Consider the following 21455-nt stretch of genomic DNA (forward strand, 5'->3'; position numbering starts at 1 on the left):
GGCAACGCCGGGGCGGGCTGCTAGTATATATATATATTCACTGAAAAAACCATAGGTTTCACACAAGTTATAGTTAGGAATTAGAATTTAAAAAACCTATTAAATGCACTGAAAAAACCATAGGTTTCACACCAGTTATAGTTAGCTGGAAATTTTACTGACATAAAACCATTGAAATTCCCACGTTATAGTTAGTTGGACTCACTATAACTTGCGCGCCTGCAATGCACTGCTGATGACGTCACATATTACATCACTCATGACATGGTCAGTGACATCACTCATGACATCACTGATGACACCATCCAGTGAATGTGTGTCTTTCTGAAAAATAAATATGTTTTATATATGTATTTGTAAAAGTCGATGGAAGAATAAATGTTTAAATAAGTGTGTAAATGGATGTTTTTTTAATAAAATATTGATTGGTTAACTGGCTTATTAAGTGTATCTTAGTGAATACATATATTAGCGAGTAACTTTTAAATATTGAAATGTATGTATCAGTGTTTCACTTTGTGTATAAGTGGCTGCATGGGTCCGTGACTGACTCACTGTTTGTATGTGTTTTGAAGACAGCATATGTACAGGACTATATGGATGGATGAGTGTGTATATGTGTGTGTTAGTGAGTAAACGACTGTCTCACTATTGTCTTTATCAGTAACGACATATGTTTTAATCTAGTATATGTGAGTATTGATATATATATAAGTGAGTATATGTGAGAGTGAGAGATTGTAAGAGTTCCTTTTTAAATAAGTATGTGTTTCTATAAGTGATTGTTTAAGAGAGTAAGTATGTGTAAGTTTCCTTAGAAGTAAGTGTCAAGGCCCGCCTCGCAGGATCCGGCTGATGAATATATGGGTTCCACCTCCAGCTGTTACCAACACCCCGAAAGTAAATCACAGGGTGTCCGAACCAGCAAGTGAGGGATAAATGAAGAATAGAGGACCGGGGAAGGGAAAGGGTCAGCAGGGACAAGGGTTCTGAAATGACAAAACACAAAATAGGGATAAATACTAGGCAGCATACAACCCTACTCTCATTATATCTCACTGGAGCTCCTGTACCTTTAAAGGCTGTAATAAATCTTTCAGCGCTATTAAGGCAGTCCCAGTTCACACTCCTGTAAATGAATGCACAGGTTATAACATATCCAGTTATTAACATACAACGCATATGAATCTTTAGCGAGTGTGCACACACCATATTATGTAGAGCAGAACTTCTAAATGACCCTTTGTTTATTCTGCTTCCCCAGAAATAGCAGAACCTATCGAGTTTGAGATGAAGCTCTCTTAGCACTCCACAGGAATTACCAATGCTTTCATAAAAGTGTATATATCAGTTCCCATAAACAAAATGAAGGCAACAAGTGTTGATTCTACCTCTTCTCTCCTTTGATAGCTATCTATGGAGAAACCAGGAAAGACGGCAGCATGGAGTTGAGACCACCCCCTATGCTCCGCTTGTTCAATAACCTTTTGAAACCACCACCAGATATCCGGCAGCGGGAAGTTGCGACCACCTCGCCGCTCCAGAAGAAAACACCAACACACACGGCAGCGTGTGGAACACCACTACGCTCCGCTGTGAATCCTCGCACAGTCCGAAACAAAACTCCACAGAGAACAAAAGCCTTCCAAAGGCCACACGCAGCAACCGCCTCAGCGCTCCATCACCGCAAACAAGTCAGGCGGTATCCCACTCGTATCTGAAAAATACGAGTACACTAATACTAGCACACAGTACAAGATCTGGGGAAATCCGCGAGCAACAGCTCCCAGCGCGAAGTCCCCAGCAGAATCTTACTTTCTTTTTCGGCTACGCTACGTAAATCTTCTCCGTGACAGGAGCAGCCGCTCCTGCCACCACCCGAAGGCTGGAAACAAATCACCAACACAAAGGACGGACTCAAAATTACACGCACCATAGTCTGGGCATGTCCCGTAATATACTTCCTGAAGCAAAGGCTCCTGGAAGTTGTAGTTTTCTGAGATCTAGGCAGGCGCAGTAAGGAAAAACCTCACAGTAAGGTGGTAGTGCATGTATAGTTGTACATGCAAATAAATGGATGTTCAATAGTTTTTTTGCATGTGTGAGTATATGTGTGAGTAACTTTTGGATGACTGTCGGTGTGTAACAGGATGTATAGGTGTATCATTACATATGATGAATAAGTATATGTATGAGTGACTATATAGAACTGTTGCTGAATGAGAGGATGTGTACATAGATGGTGGAATTACTGAATTGGTTGTTGTACGTGGTATGGGTATCTCAATTTTTTTGAAAATTTTAGTTTCTATTTTTGAATATGTGTTTCAAGGCTTACATTACACTGAAAGGAGGTCTGTCAGTCTGTCACAAGGATGGTGTCATCAGTGAGGTCATGAGTGATGTCACTGACCATGTCATGAGTGATGTAATATGTGACGTCATCAGCAGTGCATTGCAGGCGCGTAAGTTATAGTGAGTCCAACTAACTATAACGTGGGAATTTCAATGGTTGTATGTCAGTAAAATTTCCAGCTAACTATAACTGGTGTGAAACCTATGGTTTATTCAGTGAATTTAATAGGTTTTTAAATACTAATTCCTAACTATAACTGGTGTGAAATATATATATATATTTTTTACCCTGGAGCGCTCCCGGGGCGCGCCCCGGTGAGCGCCCCGGAAGGCGTAGTCTTTTGAAGCGCTCCAGGGCGCGCTCCGGAGAGCGTCCCGTTAGCGCTATTGCCACGAACGAAAACATCATCGTGACGTATCGCGTAGCCGCGTCCACGTGATACGCACGGCGTAAGCGCACCCGGAAGCACTTGTGCAAATACGATCGCGCAACGTAAACATCCGACGCGCTTACGCGATGCGAACCGGGGCGCGCCGCATAAGCGCGTCGGTCATGTGACCTGAAAATAACACTTTTAATTGGTGCAGAACAGTTTTGGTTTCATAATGATGAAATCCCTGGTCTTGTGACCTGAAAATAACACTTCTCATTGGTTCAGGCCTTTTTTTTTTCCAAATGATGAAAGACCCCACCTTTTTTCCTTATTCTGACTTTGTCCTTTGACTGAGGAAGACCTGTTTTGCAATCTTTGAGGTATATTTTGTACTTTGAAATGGCTTCAGTAGCAGCAGCAGCTGGAGCATCTGCACCACCACCACCACCACAACCACCAAGAGGACCACCACAAGATTACATTGGTGGTCAACAATGCGGCCAAGGTGACTTGCCTAATCTGTGGCAAGGAACTTTCAAGGGGGAACCCTAATAAAAAATACTCTTTTGGAAACAACACCATGATTCGCCACATGCAGCACAGGCATCCGATGAACTATTCTGCTGCAGAGATGAGGGAACTGGCCAGTAACCCTCCCCAATCTTCAAGCACCACCTCCAAAAGAAAGCAACCCTCTCCATCGGGACCAGAGGCAAGGGAGACGATTGCTTGCATTCAGCCACGGTTTGGGGATTTCCGTATAACATGTATTCATTGTGGTAAGACAATCTCCTATGGTGAACTGAGCATAAAGCTCATCGTCCTTGCTGGGGACAACCACAAATGCCCCAAAAAAACATAATATTGTCTTTTTTTTTTTGCTCCAGTTGAGCCAGTTTCTCCCCCAAAAAAATAACAAAAAAATATAAAATAGTTCATAAAAGCCAAAAAAAGTACAAAATGTTCCAAAAATACTAAAAAAATATAAAACAACAAAAAGAAGAAAAAAACAGTTCTTTTTAGAACTACCTCCAATTTATAAAAAAACGCTACATTTTTTTAAAAACTATGTCATTCTTCTTTCCCCATGGGCAGCTCCCGGTCCGCTCCCCGGTGCGCGTACCGGGCGCTCCCCCGCGCAAATCAAAAAAATATATATATTTTGCACAGCGGGGCCCTTTTATAGCCCCCACATCAAACCTAGGGGGTCAGGGGGGTCTACCCTGCCCCCTTATGGTCATTTCCCCCTTTTTTTCCCACCTCTTGTGTCTCTATCCTACCGAGACACAAGATGGCGGCCAGTCTGGACTGTTTAGAATGTTTACAGACACCCAAGAGCCAATCAGATTTCCGTGCGCACCTCGCATGTCGCACCCGGGGCGCTCCCCGGAGCGCATACCAGGGCGCTGCCATAGATATATATATTTTTTTAAACCTAAATTACTCAAAATCCACTGGAGCACATATCTTGAGATATAGCAAAGGCACATCGGGCTACCAGCTAACTATAACTGGTGTGAAACCTATGGTTTTTTCAGTGAATTTAATAGGTTTTTTAAATGCTAATTCCTAACTATAACTGGTCTGAAACCTATATATATATATATATATATATATATATATATATATATATATATATATATATATATATATATATATATATATATATATATATATATATTCACTGAAAAAACCATAGGTTTCAGACCAGTTATAGTTAGGAATTAGCATAACCTATGGTTTTTTCAGTGAATATATATATATATATATATATATATATATATATATATATATATATATATATATTCACTGAAAAAACCATAGGTTTTAAACCAGTTATAGTTAGCTGGAAATTTTACTGACATAAAACCATTGAAATTCCCACGTTATAGTTAGTTGGACTCACTATAACTTGCGCGTGTAATGCACTGCTGATGACATCACATATTACATCACTCATGACATGGTCAGTGACATCACTCATGACATCACTGATGACACCATCCAGTGAATGTGTGTCTTTTTTAAAAATAAATATGTTTTATATATGTATATGTAAAAGGTTTTTTTTTTTAAATGATTGGTTAACTGGCTTATTAAGTGTATCTTAGTGAATACATGTATTAGCGAATAACTTTTAAATATTGAAATATATGTATCAGTGTTTCACTTTGTGTATAAGTGGCTGCATGGGTTGGTGACTGACTCACTGTTTGTATGTGTTTTGAAGACAGCATATGTGCAGGACTGTATGGGTGGATGAGTGTGTATATGTGTGTGTTACTGAGTGAATGACTGTCTCACAAGTGTCTTTATCAGTAACGACATATATTTTAATCTAGTATATGTGAGTATTGATGTATATAAGGGAGTATATGTGAGAGTGACAGATTGTAAGAGTTCCTGTTTAAATAAGTATGTGTTTCTATAAGTGATTGTTTAAGAGAGTAAGTATGTGTGGTAGTGTGTGTATAGCTGTATATACAAATAAATGGATGTTCAATCGTTTATTTGCATGTGTGAGTATGTGTGTGAGTAACTTTTAGATGACTGTGGGTCTGTAACAGGATGTATAGGTGTATCACTACATATGATGAGTGAGTATATGTATGAGTGACTATATAGAATTGTTGGTGAATGAGTGGATGTGTATATAGATGGTGGTATTACTGAATTGGTTGTTGTAACTGGTATGGATATCTCTACTTTTTTGAAAATGTTAGTTTCTATTTTTGAATATGTGTTTCAAAGGTTACATTACACTGAAAGGAGGTCTGTCAGTCTGTCCCAAGGATGGTGTCATCAGTGATGTCATGAGTGATGTCACTGACCATGTCATGAGTGATGTAATATGTGATGTCATCAGCAGTGCATTACACGCGCAAGTTATAGTGAGTCCAACTAACTATAACGTGGGGATTTCAATGGTTTTATGTCAGTAAAATTTCCAGCTAACTATAACTGGTTTGAAACCTATGGTTTTTTCAGTGAATTTATTAGGTTTTTTAAATGCAAATTCCTAACTATAACTGGTGTGAAACCTATGGTTTTGTCAGTGAATTTCATAGGTTTTTTAACTGCTAACTCCTAACTATAACTGGTGTGAAACCTTTGGTTTTTTCAGTGAATATATATATATATATATATATATATATATATATATATATATATATATATATATATATATATATATATATATATATATATATATATATATATATATATATATATATATATATATATATATATATATACTGAAGAGTCAAAGGAAGGTTTTCTGATATATATATATATAAATATATGTATATATATATATATATATATATATTTTTTTTCACTGAAAAAACCATAGGTTTCACACCAGTTATAGTTAGCTGGAAATTTTACTGACATAAAACCAATGAAATTCCACGTTATAGTTAGTTGGACTCACTATAACTTGCGCGTGTAATGCACTGCTGATGACATTACATATTACATCACTCATGACATCACTGATGACACCATCTTTGTGACAGAGTGACAGACCTCCTTTCAGTGTAAGGTAACCCTTAAAACACATATTGGAAAATAGAAATTAACATTTTCAAAAAAATGGAGATACCCATACCAGTTACAACAACCAATTCAGTAATTCCACCATCTATATACACATTCTCTCATTTACCAACAGTTCTATATAGTCACTCATACATATACTCACTCATCATATGTAGTGATACACCTATACATCCTGTAACACACCGACAATCATCCAAAAGTTACTCACACACATACTCACACATGCAAATAAACTATTGAACATCCATTTATTTGCATATAAAACTATACACACTCAACCACCCATACAGTCCTGCACATATGGTGTCTTCTAAACACATACAAAAAGAGAGTTAGTCATTCATGCATCTATGTGATTAGTAATACCCCCATAAAACCATAGAAACACTCATACTGATACTAAAAAAACATCTAAGAACCCAAATACCTACACATGTAGGTACTCATCAATCCATGCAACCAGTTATTCACAAAGTGAAACACTGATACATATAATCAAATATTTAAACATTACTCGCTAATATATGTATTCACTAAGGTACACTTAATAAGCCAGTTATCCAATCATTTCTTTTTGAAAAAAACATTCATTAAGACAATAATTTAAACATTTATTCTTCCCTCGACCTTTACATATACATATATAAAACATATTTATTTTTTAGAAAGACACACATTCACTGGATGGTGTCATAAGTGATGTCACTGACCATGTCATGAGTGATGTAATATGTAATGTCATCAGCAGTGCATTACACGCGCAAGTTATAGTGAGTCCAACTAACTATAACGTGGAATTTCATTGGTTTTATGTCAGTAAAATTTCCAGCTAACTATAACTGGTGTCAAACCTATGGTTTTTTCAGTGAATTTCATAGGTTTTTCAAATGCTACTTCCTAACTATAACGTGTGTAAAACCTATGGTTTTTTCAGTGAATTTCATAGTTTTTTTGAATGCTAGTTCCTAAGTATGTAATCACGTTCGTAACTAGATAGTGTCACCGCCTACACGTCCTGAGAAGCGCATGTAAAGTCATGTGACTTGAAAACAAAACTTCCAATTGGTTATTAGTAGTTTCTGTTCTGGAATATACACGCAGCACTCCACCCACTTTCCTCACAATCTTTTCTACTCTCAAGAGACAACAACGTCGAGCATCTTCCGGAAGACTTTGCTGAAATGGCTGCCCTACCAGATTCATCTTCCGAATCTGAAGGAAATGAGCGACCACCGTTAAGAAGAAAAAAGGAATCTTTCATTTGGCAATTTTTCACTTATCCTGAAGATCAAAAGAAAGTGAATGCGCCAAAAGTAACCTGCACGATATGCAATTCGGAGCTCTCAAGGGGAAATCCAAATAAAAAATATTCCTTTTCTGCACACACCATGCAGCGGCATGTTAAACAAAGGCATCCTGAACATTATGCAAAAGCATCGACAAGAGCCCTGGCCACGCTATTACCATCAGAGGTGGCCAGCACATCTTCTGGTGGACGACCTGTATCTCCATCGAGTGCTGAGATGGACTTGAGACCATATCTTGCGAAGGTGCACATGAAATGCAACGAGTGTGGAAAAATTCTTTTGTATGGAGAGCAGAGCCTCGTTCTTATTAAACTCAAAATTGAAAGTCATAAATGCCCCAAGAAAAGATACATTTCTTCACTTCATTTTCAAACTATTACATACTGAAAAATGTAGTAGCAACTTTAAGAAATCGAAAGCATTATAACACTTCTTTCCCCCCCAAAAAAAAAAAAAAAAAAGTTCTTTTCAGAACTAACTCTTTCCACCAAAACATGCTCGAAGAGCATATTATAAGATGTTTTTTCGCCGCTTTATTTTAGTGCGAGACCGGGTGCGCGCACCCTCCTATTGCGTACAGGGCCTGACACTCCCATGTGAAGTCATGTGACTTCTAAACAACACTTCTAATTGGTTCTTGGTAGTTTCTATTCTGCAATTTACACGCAGCACTCCACCCACTACCATCACTTTCTTTTCTACTCTCAAGAGACAACAACGTCGAACATCTTCCCGAAGACTTCGGTACAATGGCTACCGTTCCGCATTCATCTTCCGAATCTGATGAAAATGAGCGACCACCTTTGACAAGAACAACGGAGGCCACGCTATTACCATCAGAAGTGATCAACACATCTTCCGGTGGACGACCTGTATCTCCATCGAGTGCTGAGATGGACTTGAGACCATATCTGGCGAACGTGCACATGAAATGCACGAACTGTGGAGAACTTCTTGTATACGGAGAGCAAAGCTTTACTCTAATTAAACAAATAATTGAGAGTCATAAATGCTCCAAGAAAAGTTACATTTCTTCACTTTATTTGGATAGTATAGCATACTGAAAAATGTCATCGCAACTTTAAGAAATCAAAAGCATCATAACACTTGTTTCCAAAAAAAAAATAAAAAAAAAAATAAATTTCTTTTCAGAACTAACTCTTTGTACTAAATCAAGCTTGAAGAGCATATTAGCTGATATTTTCTCGCCGCTTTCTTATAGTGCGCGACCGGGTGCGCGCACCCACCTATCGCGTCGAGACACGCATGTGCAGTCATGTGACTTTAAAACAACACTTCCAATTGGTTCTTACTAGTTTCTATTCTGCAATTTACACGGAACACTCCACCCACTTCCCTAGAAAACCAGTTTATCGTAAAACTTTTAAAGCCTCCTCTTATGAAATATTCGACATCAATCACATAGCAGAGTACTAAATAGCACTATATACACTCCGTCCCTTAATTATAAGAGACTTATTGCTATGTAAAAGCAACTTTTGTTTTCCAAGATAATGTAAAATGCTGAGCCTATTACATAATTTTTTTTCACATATATGTTACTAGTCTCCTTCGAGTACTAACACCGTAGAAAATACCACCAATAGCGGTGATATTTTTTACACCGAGAACGGGCGATTTCTATCCCTTACAGCCCTTACAATTATAAAGTTTTATTTCCTAAGTCTCTGATCTCCAACTGTGCAACGTAGGTACCCTGTGTGTCGCAATAAGGTCCATAAACAAAAACTACAGAGCCAGCATTATAAACATACACAGAACCACAAAACGACAAGAGCCACCATGCTAATATATATCCTTAATATAATAAACCTCTGAGAATAAATACATATTTCCGTGGCAGCCTATAACACAAATGTGGCGTCCTCTGACTCTGCTCCATTACCAAACACCGTAACTCCCCGCCCCCCTCACTTTTCACTAAACTCCGCACTCCACCCCAGCCGAACCCCCTATTACAAACCCCCAACCTACCCTCCCTGCCCAAACCCACCATGAACCTCAAACCGCCCCTAGAAAACTTATAAGACACAGGATTACTAAAACTCAAAGAATACGCAACAGGCACATAATGTAAATAGTACATAAAGGCACATATTTTTTCCAAAATACTATTTAAAAACATGTTCTATTTTTAATAAATCTATCATGCATCTGACCCTCTAGAACTGCTTTCAAAACGTGAACTATAAACCTCTACTTTTCATTTTCAAACCATACACTTTCTTCTGACCCTCTAGAACTGCTTTCAAAACATGAACTATAAACCTCTTCTTTTCATTTTCAAACCATACACTTTCAATTACATTATTTTTTTTACACAATTCATGTAATGTTACAAACCTTTTCTAAAATACACCAGTCCGTATCATTTATAAGGATTTATTTTCAGTCTTCATCAGTGACACTTTCTTCACATATAATAGAAATCACTATAACTTTTTGTACGACAATGCTAACGCGGTAAAAATAACCCTTCATTTGCTTTCCTTTAAGAATGCACACTATGTACCCCACGCATGCGTTTCTTAATCTTTGTATTTGGCAGCGAATACCGACCTTGAATCGGAAGACATGAACAAGACCGCCATTGTCACATTTAAAACTGAACGTTGCATCTGCTCACACACATATCTTTCACTAAGCTAACATTCACAGAAAACAGCATTGATGTAAAAAAAAATTGACCTTGCTTTACAACTCCCTCAAATCACTCCCTTATTTTTTAACGCATCCTCCAGTTCAAAAAAGCTACTTTTTTAATAACCACTAAGCAATATATAAGTAACTAGACTCTTAGAAAATGTATCAAGTCATTCTGCTTCTCTCCACTGCATAGCCGGCGACCTAATTCTGTGGAGTTGCTATACAACCAGCGGTGCTGCGCCGTTTCCTTTACCATCTTGGGAAATTCAAAATGGATGTCCCTCCTGCCTTCGCAAACGAGCCGGGCCACTTAGAACTATTTCGCCAGAGGATGCTTGACTACTACGGCATCTTACCACTCTCGACTTTGAATGCATCATATCGATTATCATTTCGATATTCGTATTTCACCTGTGTGCAGCCTGTATTTCATTGCCTGAGCTGTGATTTCACGTGGGCCCTGGATTTATGTCTCTGCAATTTGGTACCTCCTGAACCGAATTACAATCACCTCATGAATCCGTTACTTGATCATGAACAGCTTTGTTACAACGGAGGGTTTATGGCCTTTGCAGCGATACAAGGAGTTCTGGGTCATTGGAATATATTCGCAGCGGCGCAAGATTTCCTAACAGAGAGCTACATCGAAAACCCACCGAGCTGCCCAATGATGGTAAAAGACGCTCCAATAATGACAGATCATGAATGCTCCTTTGATCTTCTCAATTGGATGGCTGACATGTTTTCAGATGATAACAGTGATTTCATGTTAGAGGCACTTGCTGCATACTTTGCCTACACAATGGACAATTAACTCTTTCCTAACAGCGAGCTACATCGAAAACCCACCGACCTGCACTCTGATGGTAAAAGAGGCTCCGATTATAAGAGATTATCAGTACTGCTTTACTCTTTTCCATTGGATAGCTGACATAATTTCAAATGATAAAACTGATTTCCTGTTACAAGCAGAAACGACCTATTTTGCCTAAACAATGCTTCAATAACTCTCAAACAACCCATTGATGTCCTCATTTCCTTTTGGTTTTCTATATTCTTCACGTTATTTTCCATATTTTCTTTTGAAGAACAGACCTATTTGCTTTACTAACAGTGGACATTATGATTTCGTGTTGTTAGACAGCTGATTCATAAAGTAATGATGTATAACCACTTGCATTTTCATATATCGTTCCTAAACTGAAAGGCCACAAACCTTCTTCCATTTATTAAAATATAATATACTTCCTTATAAGACTGTACAATGTTTTTTTCCAACTATATTCATTTTTCTTCAACTATAGCGTTTGTATTCCATGTAATACTGACAATACCAATTACTGTGTTTTTTGCAATTTCTGTACTCAGATTACATAATGATTTGCCTTTAAAATAGTACATTTCTAAATAAACATTTCAAATATTCACGGTTTCTCTTTTAATCCATATTCTCAACTGAAATGATTTCATATTGAAAAACTATTCATGGGTTCCACATAACCTTAACTGTAGACACTGAGGACCTTATTTATGAAGACCTTCCGCCGCCGGGGCCCCATTTTTTAAAATGGGAAAAAGTAACGCACCGGTGGCGCAAGACCTTCATAAATAAAGTCCTGAATGTTTTCTTTTCTTGAACTCACTTACTGATACTAGAACCTCCAAGCCAATTACGGCCCGTGAACTCTTTCTTAGTAGGTCACGCACCGTAAAGACAGTTATACCACTGTTAACATTTTTTTTTTACTGTTACTAAGCACCGACACAGTTCCGCTTTACTCAGAGTTAATCACTGCTCCCACGCTTCTACAGGCCAGACGCTATGTCGTATTTCTCTCCTTATCACCCTTTCATCTCCACAATAACAAACAGTTGTCCTCCAGCCACCAGAGAACAGACTCAGATGCAGAGGCACCAAAGAGTGAACCCATCACCAACTGCCATCTCCGGCTGTTTCCATGGTTACACCTCATTCTGCACCTTGCTGAAGGCACAGGTCAAAAGTTCATCTCTCAACGTTCTACAGCTAACTAATAACACTATTTTCCCTCCAGAAACACCTGCCAATCCACAACTCTGTTACATGTCTTGTTTTTTCACACCCAATAGTACTTTTCGTTTAACATAAACATTGACCTGTTCACTCTCCACTTGTTACAATCAACCAATCATTTTTATTTTTTTAACCACACCCAGCCTCTTCCTTTTTCTTTATTTAAAATTTCAACTTCTAACTACCATTCCACTTCCAGAACCGATCGGAGGACGACTACAAATCCCTTGAAAATGAAGGTCTGGCTAATAGGACACAGTTATATTTACTGGAGTGAAAAATATGCAGTAAGCAGACAAATTTGCAACCTCAGCTTACCAAATGTACACATAACATGGATTTCCAAAAGAGGATTGAAATGTCACCAATTAATTCCATTGGTGAAAACTTTTATGCATCTCCCAGAACCAGACCTTATAATTGTGCACTGTGGTGGGAACGATCTAGGCACAATCACTGGGGTAGGTCTGGAAATGCTTCTAAAAGACACCTTTCGACAATTGATGACACTTTTTCCTCGATCTGCCTTGGTATAATCCAATATATGCCAAAGACAGAAATGGAATTGGTCCAATCACCATTGTGCACAATTTGAGAAAGCAAGGAGACATGTAAATAAATCTGTTTCTGCGTTCCTCAGAGATTATAGCATGGGTTCTATTTACCACAACAACTTGCGCTACCACATGCAAGACGTCTATAGGAGAGACGGTGTTCATTTCACGAATGAGGGAAACAGAATCTTCCTCTGCAACATCAGGCTCTGCATCGGTACTTACTTATAAATGCAGAAAACACTCAATTAACACAAGGGCTCTTTTCAGAGCCACCTTATATCTAAGCACTCAAACTTCTGATTTACCTCCATTTTCACACTCTTGTAAATAGGTGTGCGCGACCGAGTGCGCGCACCCCGTATTTTTTTTTCGGAGAAAAATTATATCTTTTCGCGTTTAAGGGCCTTACTGCACACCCTGAGAAAACCTACGCAGGAAGACAATCTCTACCTTCTCCCCTTTCCATGTTTCAACGCTTTGAAATGAACAATATATTTACTCGCAGTGACAAAATGGCGGACAAAACTTCCTGATTTCCTTCGAATCGAACGTTAACAGACGTCACGCAGCCAAAAAAAATACCGCTCACGAGCAGCCGCTTGGGTGCGCGCACGTGTGCGCGCCTATAGATATATAATTGACTTTAACTTTAATTTTCTCAACAACTACTGAACGGATTTACACCATTCCAAAAAAAGTGTAATCTGCGAGCCGGACTGTACAGTTTTGCCAGATTTCTTATAAATCCATTCACCCGTTCGACCTGTAGCCGAGTCTAAAGGTCCTATGGAAAATAACATGGAGAAAACACGTTTTGGGACCCCCCTTTTATCTCAGCCCCCACTTGACCAATCCCCCCCAAACTTTTAGGGAAGGAGCGCAGCGGACTGAGCCATCTTCTTTGAGAAATTCGCTAAGATTCTTCAACCAGGGCCAAAGTTATTCCAAATAGAATGTTGAGGATTTCCTATGGAAACTAGGTCCTAACTATAACTACCTACTGGCGACCGCCAGTAGGTAATAATACTTATTATATATATTATATATTTATTTTATTCAAATGTAAACAAGTAACAACAATAACAATAAAAATAAACAAATGACAACAATATATATTACATATTATATATATTATATATTTATTTTATTCAAAGTTATTATTTTATTCAAATGTATACAAATTATTATTAAACATTTTTTTATCCAAATTTTAACAAATTGGTCATGCCCTGGGGAAGGATAAAGATGTCACTTTCTGACAGCCTTTCTATGTCTGCCTTTCCGCCAGTTCTATATATATATTCACTAAAAAAACGCAAAGATTACAGGGACATTATAGTGAGGGTCAGATTTTACTCATACAAAACCAGAGAAATTCAGCCGTTATAGTTACTGGAGTTAACAACAACTTGTGCTCCCCGCAAAGCACTGCTTATTACCTCATATATTACATCACTCATGACATGATCAGTGACATCACTCATGACATCACTGATGGCTTCTCAAATTACTTCATCCAACTATCTCTGACTGACCCGCACACACACCTATAGAATCTTTTATACACCCACTACCAGTACTGCACATCACTCATGACATGATCAGTGACATCACTCATGACATCACTGATGGCTTATCAAATTACTTCATCCAACTATCTCTGACTGACCCGCACACACCCCTATAGAATCTTTTATACACCCACTGCCAGTACGGCACAGCCATTCATAAACCCATTCACAGAGCCAAACCAGTACTTACACACCCATTCACTGATTTATAGATCTACACACACATCCACTCGCTCACCCATACAGGTACTCATGCTCCCACTCACTCAATAATGCAGCCATTGACATATACATTCATACAAATACTCACACAGAGTGATTCACCCATAGAACTACTCACACACCTAGATACTCATTCATACAGTCAATCACACAGCCACTTATTCACCAAACAGTTACACACACACACACTTACTTACTCATACAAATAGTAACACTTAGTTACTCACCATACAGTCAATTACAGAAGCAGGCACTCAATATAGCCACTCTCACATTCACTCACTCACGCATACAGTCACTCATATACCCAGTCACTCACCTACACTGACTTTCACATACCCAGTTACTCACCTAAACTGACACAATTACTCAATCACTGACACAACCATACAGACACTAACTCACCCATACAGCTTCTCACACACACACTCACTATCCCATACAGCCACTGACTCATTCACTTAATCACCCATACAGGCAGCCATACACCTCTTCCCCCACACACCTAGACACCCAGACAACCATAGAGGTAGTTGGACAACCAATCAATCACCCATATAGCCATTCATGTACCAACTAACACACTCATACACCGACTTAGACATCAACTGACAGACAGTTGCACACATTCACACAACCAGTCACTCACCCATACATTCACTGAGACACCTAATCACTCACTTATGCAGTCAGTCATGCACCCAGTCAGTCATCCATACAGCCACTTATACACCCACTGATTCACCAATACACCTAGGTATATATATATGTATCACTCATAAACATTTTTAAAACACTCAGTCACTGGATGATGTCATCACTGATGTCATCAGTAATGTCATTTGAGAAGTCATCAGTGATGTCACTGATCATGTCATGAGTGATGTAATATGTGAGGTCATAAGCAGTGCATTGTGAGGTTTGAGTTATAGTTAACTCAAGTAAATATAAGTTGCATTCCGGTGGTTCTGTATGAGTAAAATCTGACCCTAACCATAACGTCCCTGTAACCTTTGTTTTTTTAGTGAATATATATATATATATATATATATATATATAGAACTGACAGAAATTTCGGCATGAAAAGGCTGCCAGAAAGGGAAATTTTCATCCTGACTGCAGAGCCAAGGCTGGCTCTGCTGTCAATATGGGATTATGGGTCCTTCTAACGCTCCTATGGGCTCCTTGAGCCCTTCAGAAGTGCAGGAGAATTCCCCATTGGCTTCCCTCCGACAGCTGACATCTTCAAATTCAAATTCAAATTTCTTTATTCGGTACTTAAAAAGATACCATTAAAGAGCATGAAAAATACATACATACAATATTTAAAAGCATTTAAAAGACATAGTTTAAAAAAAAAAGAAATTTTTCAGATAAAAAGTTCATATGTAAGGACAATAAATCATTCGTTAGGGGTCTCAAACTGGATTCGGTTCAAAATGTACAGTTATTTCCCTGGTGTTCCTCAGTCTTATGGCAACTTTGATAAAACTTATGACACATAACAGGGTATAGGGGTCTGGGGCTTTTTGCAAGAAAAGGAGGGCTGCTTTGCCATGCTTCAGTTTTTGATTTTTCAGAATCCTAACTAAAAACTTCCTTCTTGGCACTGAGTAGAAGGGGCATAATAAAACAAAGTGAAGGGTATCCTGCAGAGACTTAGGGTCGCAGCCGCAGGTACCCTTCAACTCTACCGTGCGTGTGAATCCTGCAGGAACTGCCAATAGGTGGTGAAGTAGATTCAAACGGAACCTGGTCATATAAAATCTTTCATGCGCATTGTGCATTACCGCTAGGTATGGTTCCATTTTAAAATTTGTAGATATCACTGAGCCATGTGCCACCACCGAGGTTTTTTTGTTTTCAACGAGGGCCCTCCTTGTTGATGCCCATGCCCTGAATGAGTTTTTGGCCAGTACTTTTTTCTGAGCAGTCATCAGCTCTGGGTCAGAGAACAGATCTTTGCAGCCAATACATTCCAGGGTGTCCTTTACATATTTAAGCCATGGAATCTGATCCCCTTTATCCCGGCTCAGGCAATCCATGATAATCTGTCTGCTAAGGCAAGCCTCTGGGTTTGTCCATATCTTGATCCAGGCCATGATGGGTCGGATCGTAATTTTGTCCTCAATATAGGGCTCGCCCAGTTCCAGGTGCGTTATGTGTGAGGGGGTGCACTGAGGAACCTTTAGTAGTTTTTTGAAGAATTTATTTTCCTCAGCTTGTATCTGCTGTACTTGGTTAGTTTTGCAGCCCCACACTTCTGCTCCGTATGACACCTTAGCACAGGGTACTGCTCTGTATAGATTCAATATCTGTTCCGGGGACCACCTACCTAGCCTCCTTCCAAATGCCATTTTAGCACCCGTTGAGGCCACCAATTTGGATGCGTGTTTTTCCGCCAAATTCTTGAATTCCAATTTCTCATCAAAGAGAACACCTAGGTAGGAGAAAGACTTAACTCTTCCCAGCTTATGTCTGCCTATGCTGTACAAGAAAGTATTTTTTGGATTCAAGCCTGTGGACATGACAAAAGACTTATCCAAGTTCGCTGATAGATCCAACGAGTTCATGAAGTTTACAAACCCATCAATTAGCTTTTGTAGCCCGCGTGGGGTGCGGGCTAGCAGCACCGCGTCGTCCGCATACAGGAGGACGGGTATCGGACGCTGGCCAATCTTGGGGCAATCCACTCCCAGCTTCATAAGTTCTTTATCCAAGTTGTTAATATACAGAGAGAATAGGAAGCGGGCTAAGATACAGCCCTGCCGCACACCACTTGTGCAGGGAAATGGTTCAGTCTTTATCCCTTCTTTATTGTAGCGAACTGTAGCTGTGGTCTCCCAGTGTAATGCCTTCAGGGTATCTACTAGCTCGTGATCCACCCCCAAAGAGATCATCAGGGCCCATAGTTTCTGTCTGTTAACGCGGTCAAAGGCCGCTGAGAGGTCCATAAACCCCATATGGATAGTCCCCTTAGCTGCAATAGTGTATTTGGCTGTAAGGAGATACAGGTTTAAACATTGATCTGTTGTGGATCTCCCTTCTCTGAATCCATACTGTACGTCAGTTAAAATATGGTTGTCCTCTGCCCAGACTTGTAGACGGTTTAAAATCACACGTCCTAGAACTTTGGCCGTGACATCTATCAGGGAGATAGGGCGATAGCATTGAGGGTCGTCCCGGCTGCCCTTCTTGTAGATTGGGACAATGGTTGCGGAGGACCAAGAGCGAGGAAGCCCTGCCACTACTGCCTCGTTCAAAACCCTGGTAAGAACAGGTGCCCATAAGTCAATGTTACTCAAATAAAGGTCGGGGGGAATGCCATCGGGGCCTGGCGCTTTATTTTTTGACAGCCCTTGAATAGCTGATTTTATTTCTCCTAACGAGAACTTTAAACCTACGGGTACTGCTGGTTTTGCCCCTTTTTCTTGTAGTGCGGTCCCAGTGTGGTTATAGAGACCACAATAGTGGTTGTGCCATTGCTCAGGGAGAATGGTATTCACTATGTCCGGCCCCCTTGGGTCTTTAAAGCATGGATCATTTATGATTTTCCAGAAAGCCGACATGTCGCCCCGCTCTGCTGCTTCCCTTAGGTCCTCCCATGCTCGGTTTTTCAGGGATTTCTTTCGCGTTTTCAGGGCTTTTTTATAGTTTGATCTGCACCCTGTTATCTTGGCTTTATCCTTCGGTTGTTCAATGAGGCTTTTTTTTAGATCTTTCAGTGCCTTGGTACAGTCGTGGTCAAACCAACGTGGGGTCAGGGGCTGTTTGGATTCTGTTCGAGGTGAGGATTTCAGCAAGGTGTCTACAAGTTTGGCAATTTCCTCGAAAGCCCTAACCACGATTGGACCACCCATGTTTTCGTCCAGGCATATTTGCAATTGTTTTTGACCCTTCGTAACAAGGTTGAGATAAAACTTATCTCCATTTATCTTGGCCCATTTCAGCCTTCTCCCTTGTGATGTCACCTGTTCTATGGCCTCAGGTACACCCTCTGCTAATCTAAGATTCATACATTTAAGATCCAACGTCAGTGGGTTGTGATCACTGAAGGGGCTGAGGATAATATCAAAGTTTGTAATCCAATTTCTGAGTGTTGGGGACACCATGATGAAGTCTATGTAAGAGTGGCAACCTCTTCCTTTGTACGTTGGATTGGGTTCCCTCTTATTATCTATCTTTATAAGATCCATTACGGGCAATAGGTTATGTCTCTTTGTGAAATTCTCCATCTCCTTGCCTTCGATGGTATGGGCAAAGTGGGGCCCCTTTTCCTCCGTGCACCGTGACCAGTCCTTATTTATTGGTCTTAATTTTTCACAAAGATAGCAATTAAAGTCCCCAGCTAAAATGATGTATGATGATCCCTTGGCATGATTGACTGAGGACATATTTTTAAAATAGTCGTCCAGTTCTTTCACAGTATTATTTCTGCCTCGTGTACCCACTGAGTTATACCAGTTTATCAGTATAATTTTTAGACCCTTGTAGGAGAAGCCAATCGCTTGCATATTTATAGAGTCCCAGCTTAGGTTTGACCAGTGCCCCTGGTTGCGAAGGTCTACAAATGTGATTAGTCCACCAATAGCTCTTCCAGATGGTGCTCTTGCTGCAGGGACCCCAAAACTTTTAAACCCTTCCAATGAGAATTGACTGGGTTCGACAGCCCAGGTCTCCTGAAGACAAATAATGTGGAAACTGGTTATAAACTCTCTCCACTCCTTCACGTTATATTTGGCTGCTACCCCTGCAATGTTCCATGACAAAATTCTTATGCCAGGCTCAGACTCCGCCTTGTGTGTGCCAGCAGCCATAAGGCAGTTGACTGGTGCCTCCCCGATGCCACTGGGGTGTCCATTTTGTTTGGTAAAGATCCTCCCCTTGGCACAATTTCCTGCCCAGACTTTAGGTTGTCATTTGTATTCACTGCTAGAGGTTCATGGGTAGGTACAGTAGGAGCACTGCTTGACTCTACTGGAATAGTGGATGGCAAGCGGCCTGATTGTCGCGTTCTTTTCATAGAGCTGCCCTCAGAAAGACGAAAGTTACACTCCCTATTCTGTTGGAGTCAGTCAACATTGTCCAAGGTACAAAACCTATTCCAATGTGCGTGCATTGCAAGTACTGGATCATAGAGGGGGGTTGCCTGCCAGGGGGTCTGCCAATTGTCTACTCTGTGGAACTGCAGGGGATGTGGAGCCCTATTCGCTCGTGCCCTATTTAAATATGCTGGTCCATGTTTCGGAGGCAAGGGGTAGAAGCAGGATAAGGGTAAGAGGTGTATATTTGTTTGTGGACCCAGCGAGGGAGAGTTGCATATGTGGGTAACTACCGAGGTGTCCCTGAAGTTAATTGCAATAACATCCCCCGCCACAGTTTTAGCACCGTTTCCTATCCATTGCCCCCTTTTCACAGACAATATTTCCCCGGACATGTGTAAGGGTAATGGTTTGTTGAACCTTAGCCATTGAACCCATTTGTTCCTTAGCTCCCCTTTGTGTTCTCTTTTACCTTCCTTTAGGGGAGGTACTCCTGTTAGCACAACTACATAGGGTAGTGCTTCTGGTGGTAAGTTGATGGAGTGGAACCGCACTCCTGTTTTTACTCTAGCTGCGGCTGTAGGGGAGGTAGTTTTTGCTTGGGTGGAATTCCCTATTTTGGCGTTGCTTTCACTGACCTTATCTATTGGTATGGAGCTTTTTCCTTGGTTATTATTTTCCTGTGGTGCTATGCCCTTTGTGCTAGATGTTGGGTGGGTATAAGTTTTCGCCGGCGTTTTGTTTTGTGGAGCTGCATTATTTTTTAGTTTGCCATGATTTGTATCAGGTGCTGTCTTTCCCTTATTTGTGGACTCTTCGACCCCTGATTCAGCATTATTAGGATTGCCTGAAGCCAATGATGATGCTTGGGGCGCCTGTCTGGTTGGTCCTATCACTCTGTTGTTTATCACAGATGTTAATCTGTCCAATTTGGCCATTAGAGGCTTAAGCTGCACCCTGATGGTCTCTTCCAGTTCTGCCTTAAGATCTGACACCATATTGGCTACCCAGCAGGGTATGCCAGATACGGTGTTAGCCATCGGGGTTGTCAGATTATGATTGGCCTTTGGTTTTTCTCCCCCCCCCCTTTTTGTTATTCAGCTTGCAAACACTGTTCTTCCTAGACTTTTGGGCAGGTTTGCCTGGATTTCTAATTTGTGGAGTAGCCCGAGGTGGGCTACTCCACTGACATCTTAATACGGTGGTCACAGGGAAATCATTGATGTCGGGCAGAAAGCCTCCGATGGCTTTCCGCCCAACATCGAAATTGGGCCCGTATTGTTTTACTGCTAAACATATATGACTCACTAACAATAAAAGGTGGAAACTGGGTTTCAGCACATATTTATCATTTGTTCATCACACAAATAAACGTATTTTTTTATTTTGACCTTATTAAAATTTTTGTTTCTATCATACTTCAGATTACCAGGCAGTGGGAGAGGATGCAGCCTAATGGCTAGAGCGGTCGACCTCGAAGCTGGGGAACCGGGTTCAAGTCTTGGCAATGACGCTCAGCTTCCTGTGATTCTGGGCAATCACTTAGGGGCTTATTTACAAGCCCCTTGTGCCACCCTTACGTCACTTTTCCCATGTCAAAAATGACGCAAAAGTGGCACAAGGGGCTTGTAAATAATCCCCTTAATCTCCTTGTGGCTAACAAAAAATAAATGTCTTTCTTTATCGAAACTGGTGCTCATGTAAAGCGCTCTGATGCTTGATTTCTCGGATCGAGTTCGCGCTACA

The sequence above is a fragment of the Lissotriton vulgaris genome, chromosome 7 (genome assembly GCF_964263255.1).
Source record: "Lissotriton vulgaris chromosome 7, aLisVul1.2, whole genome shotgun sequence".
Taxonomy (NCBI): Eukaryota; Metazoa; Chordata; class Amphibia; order Caudata; family Salamandridae; genus Lissotriton; species Lissotriton vulgaris.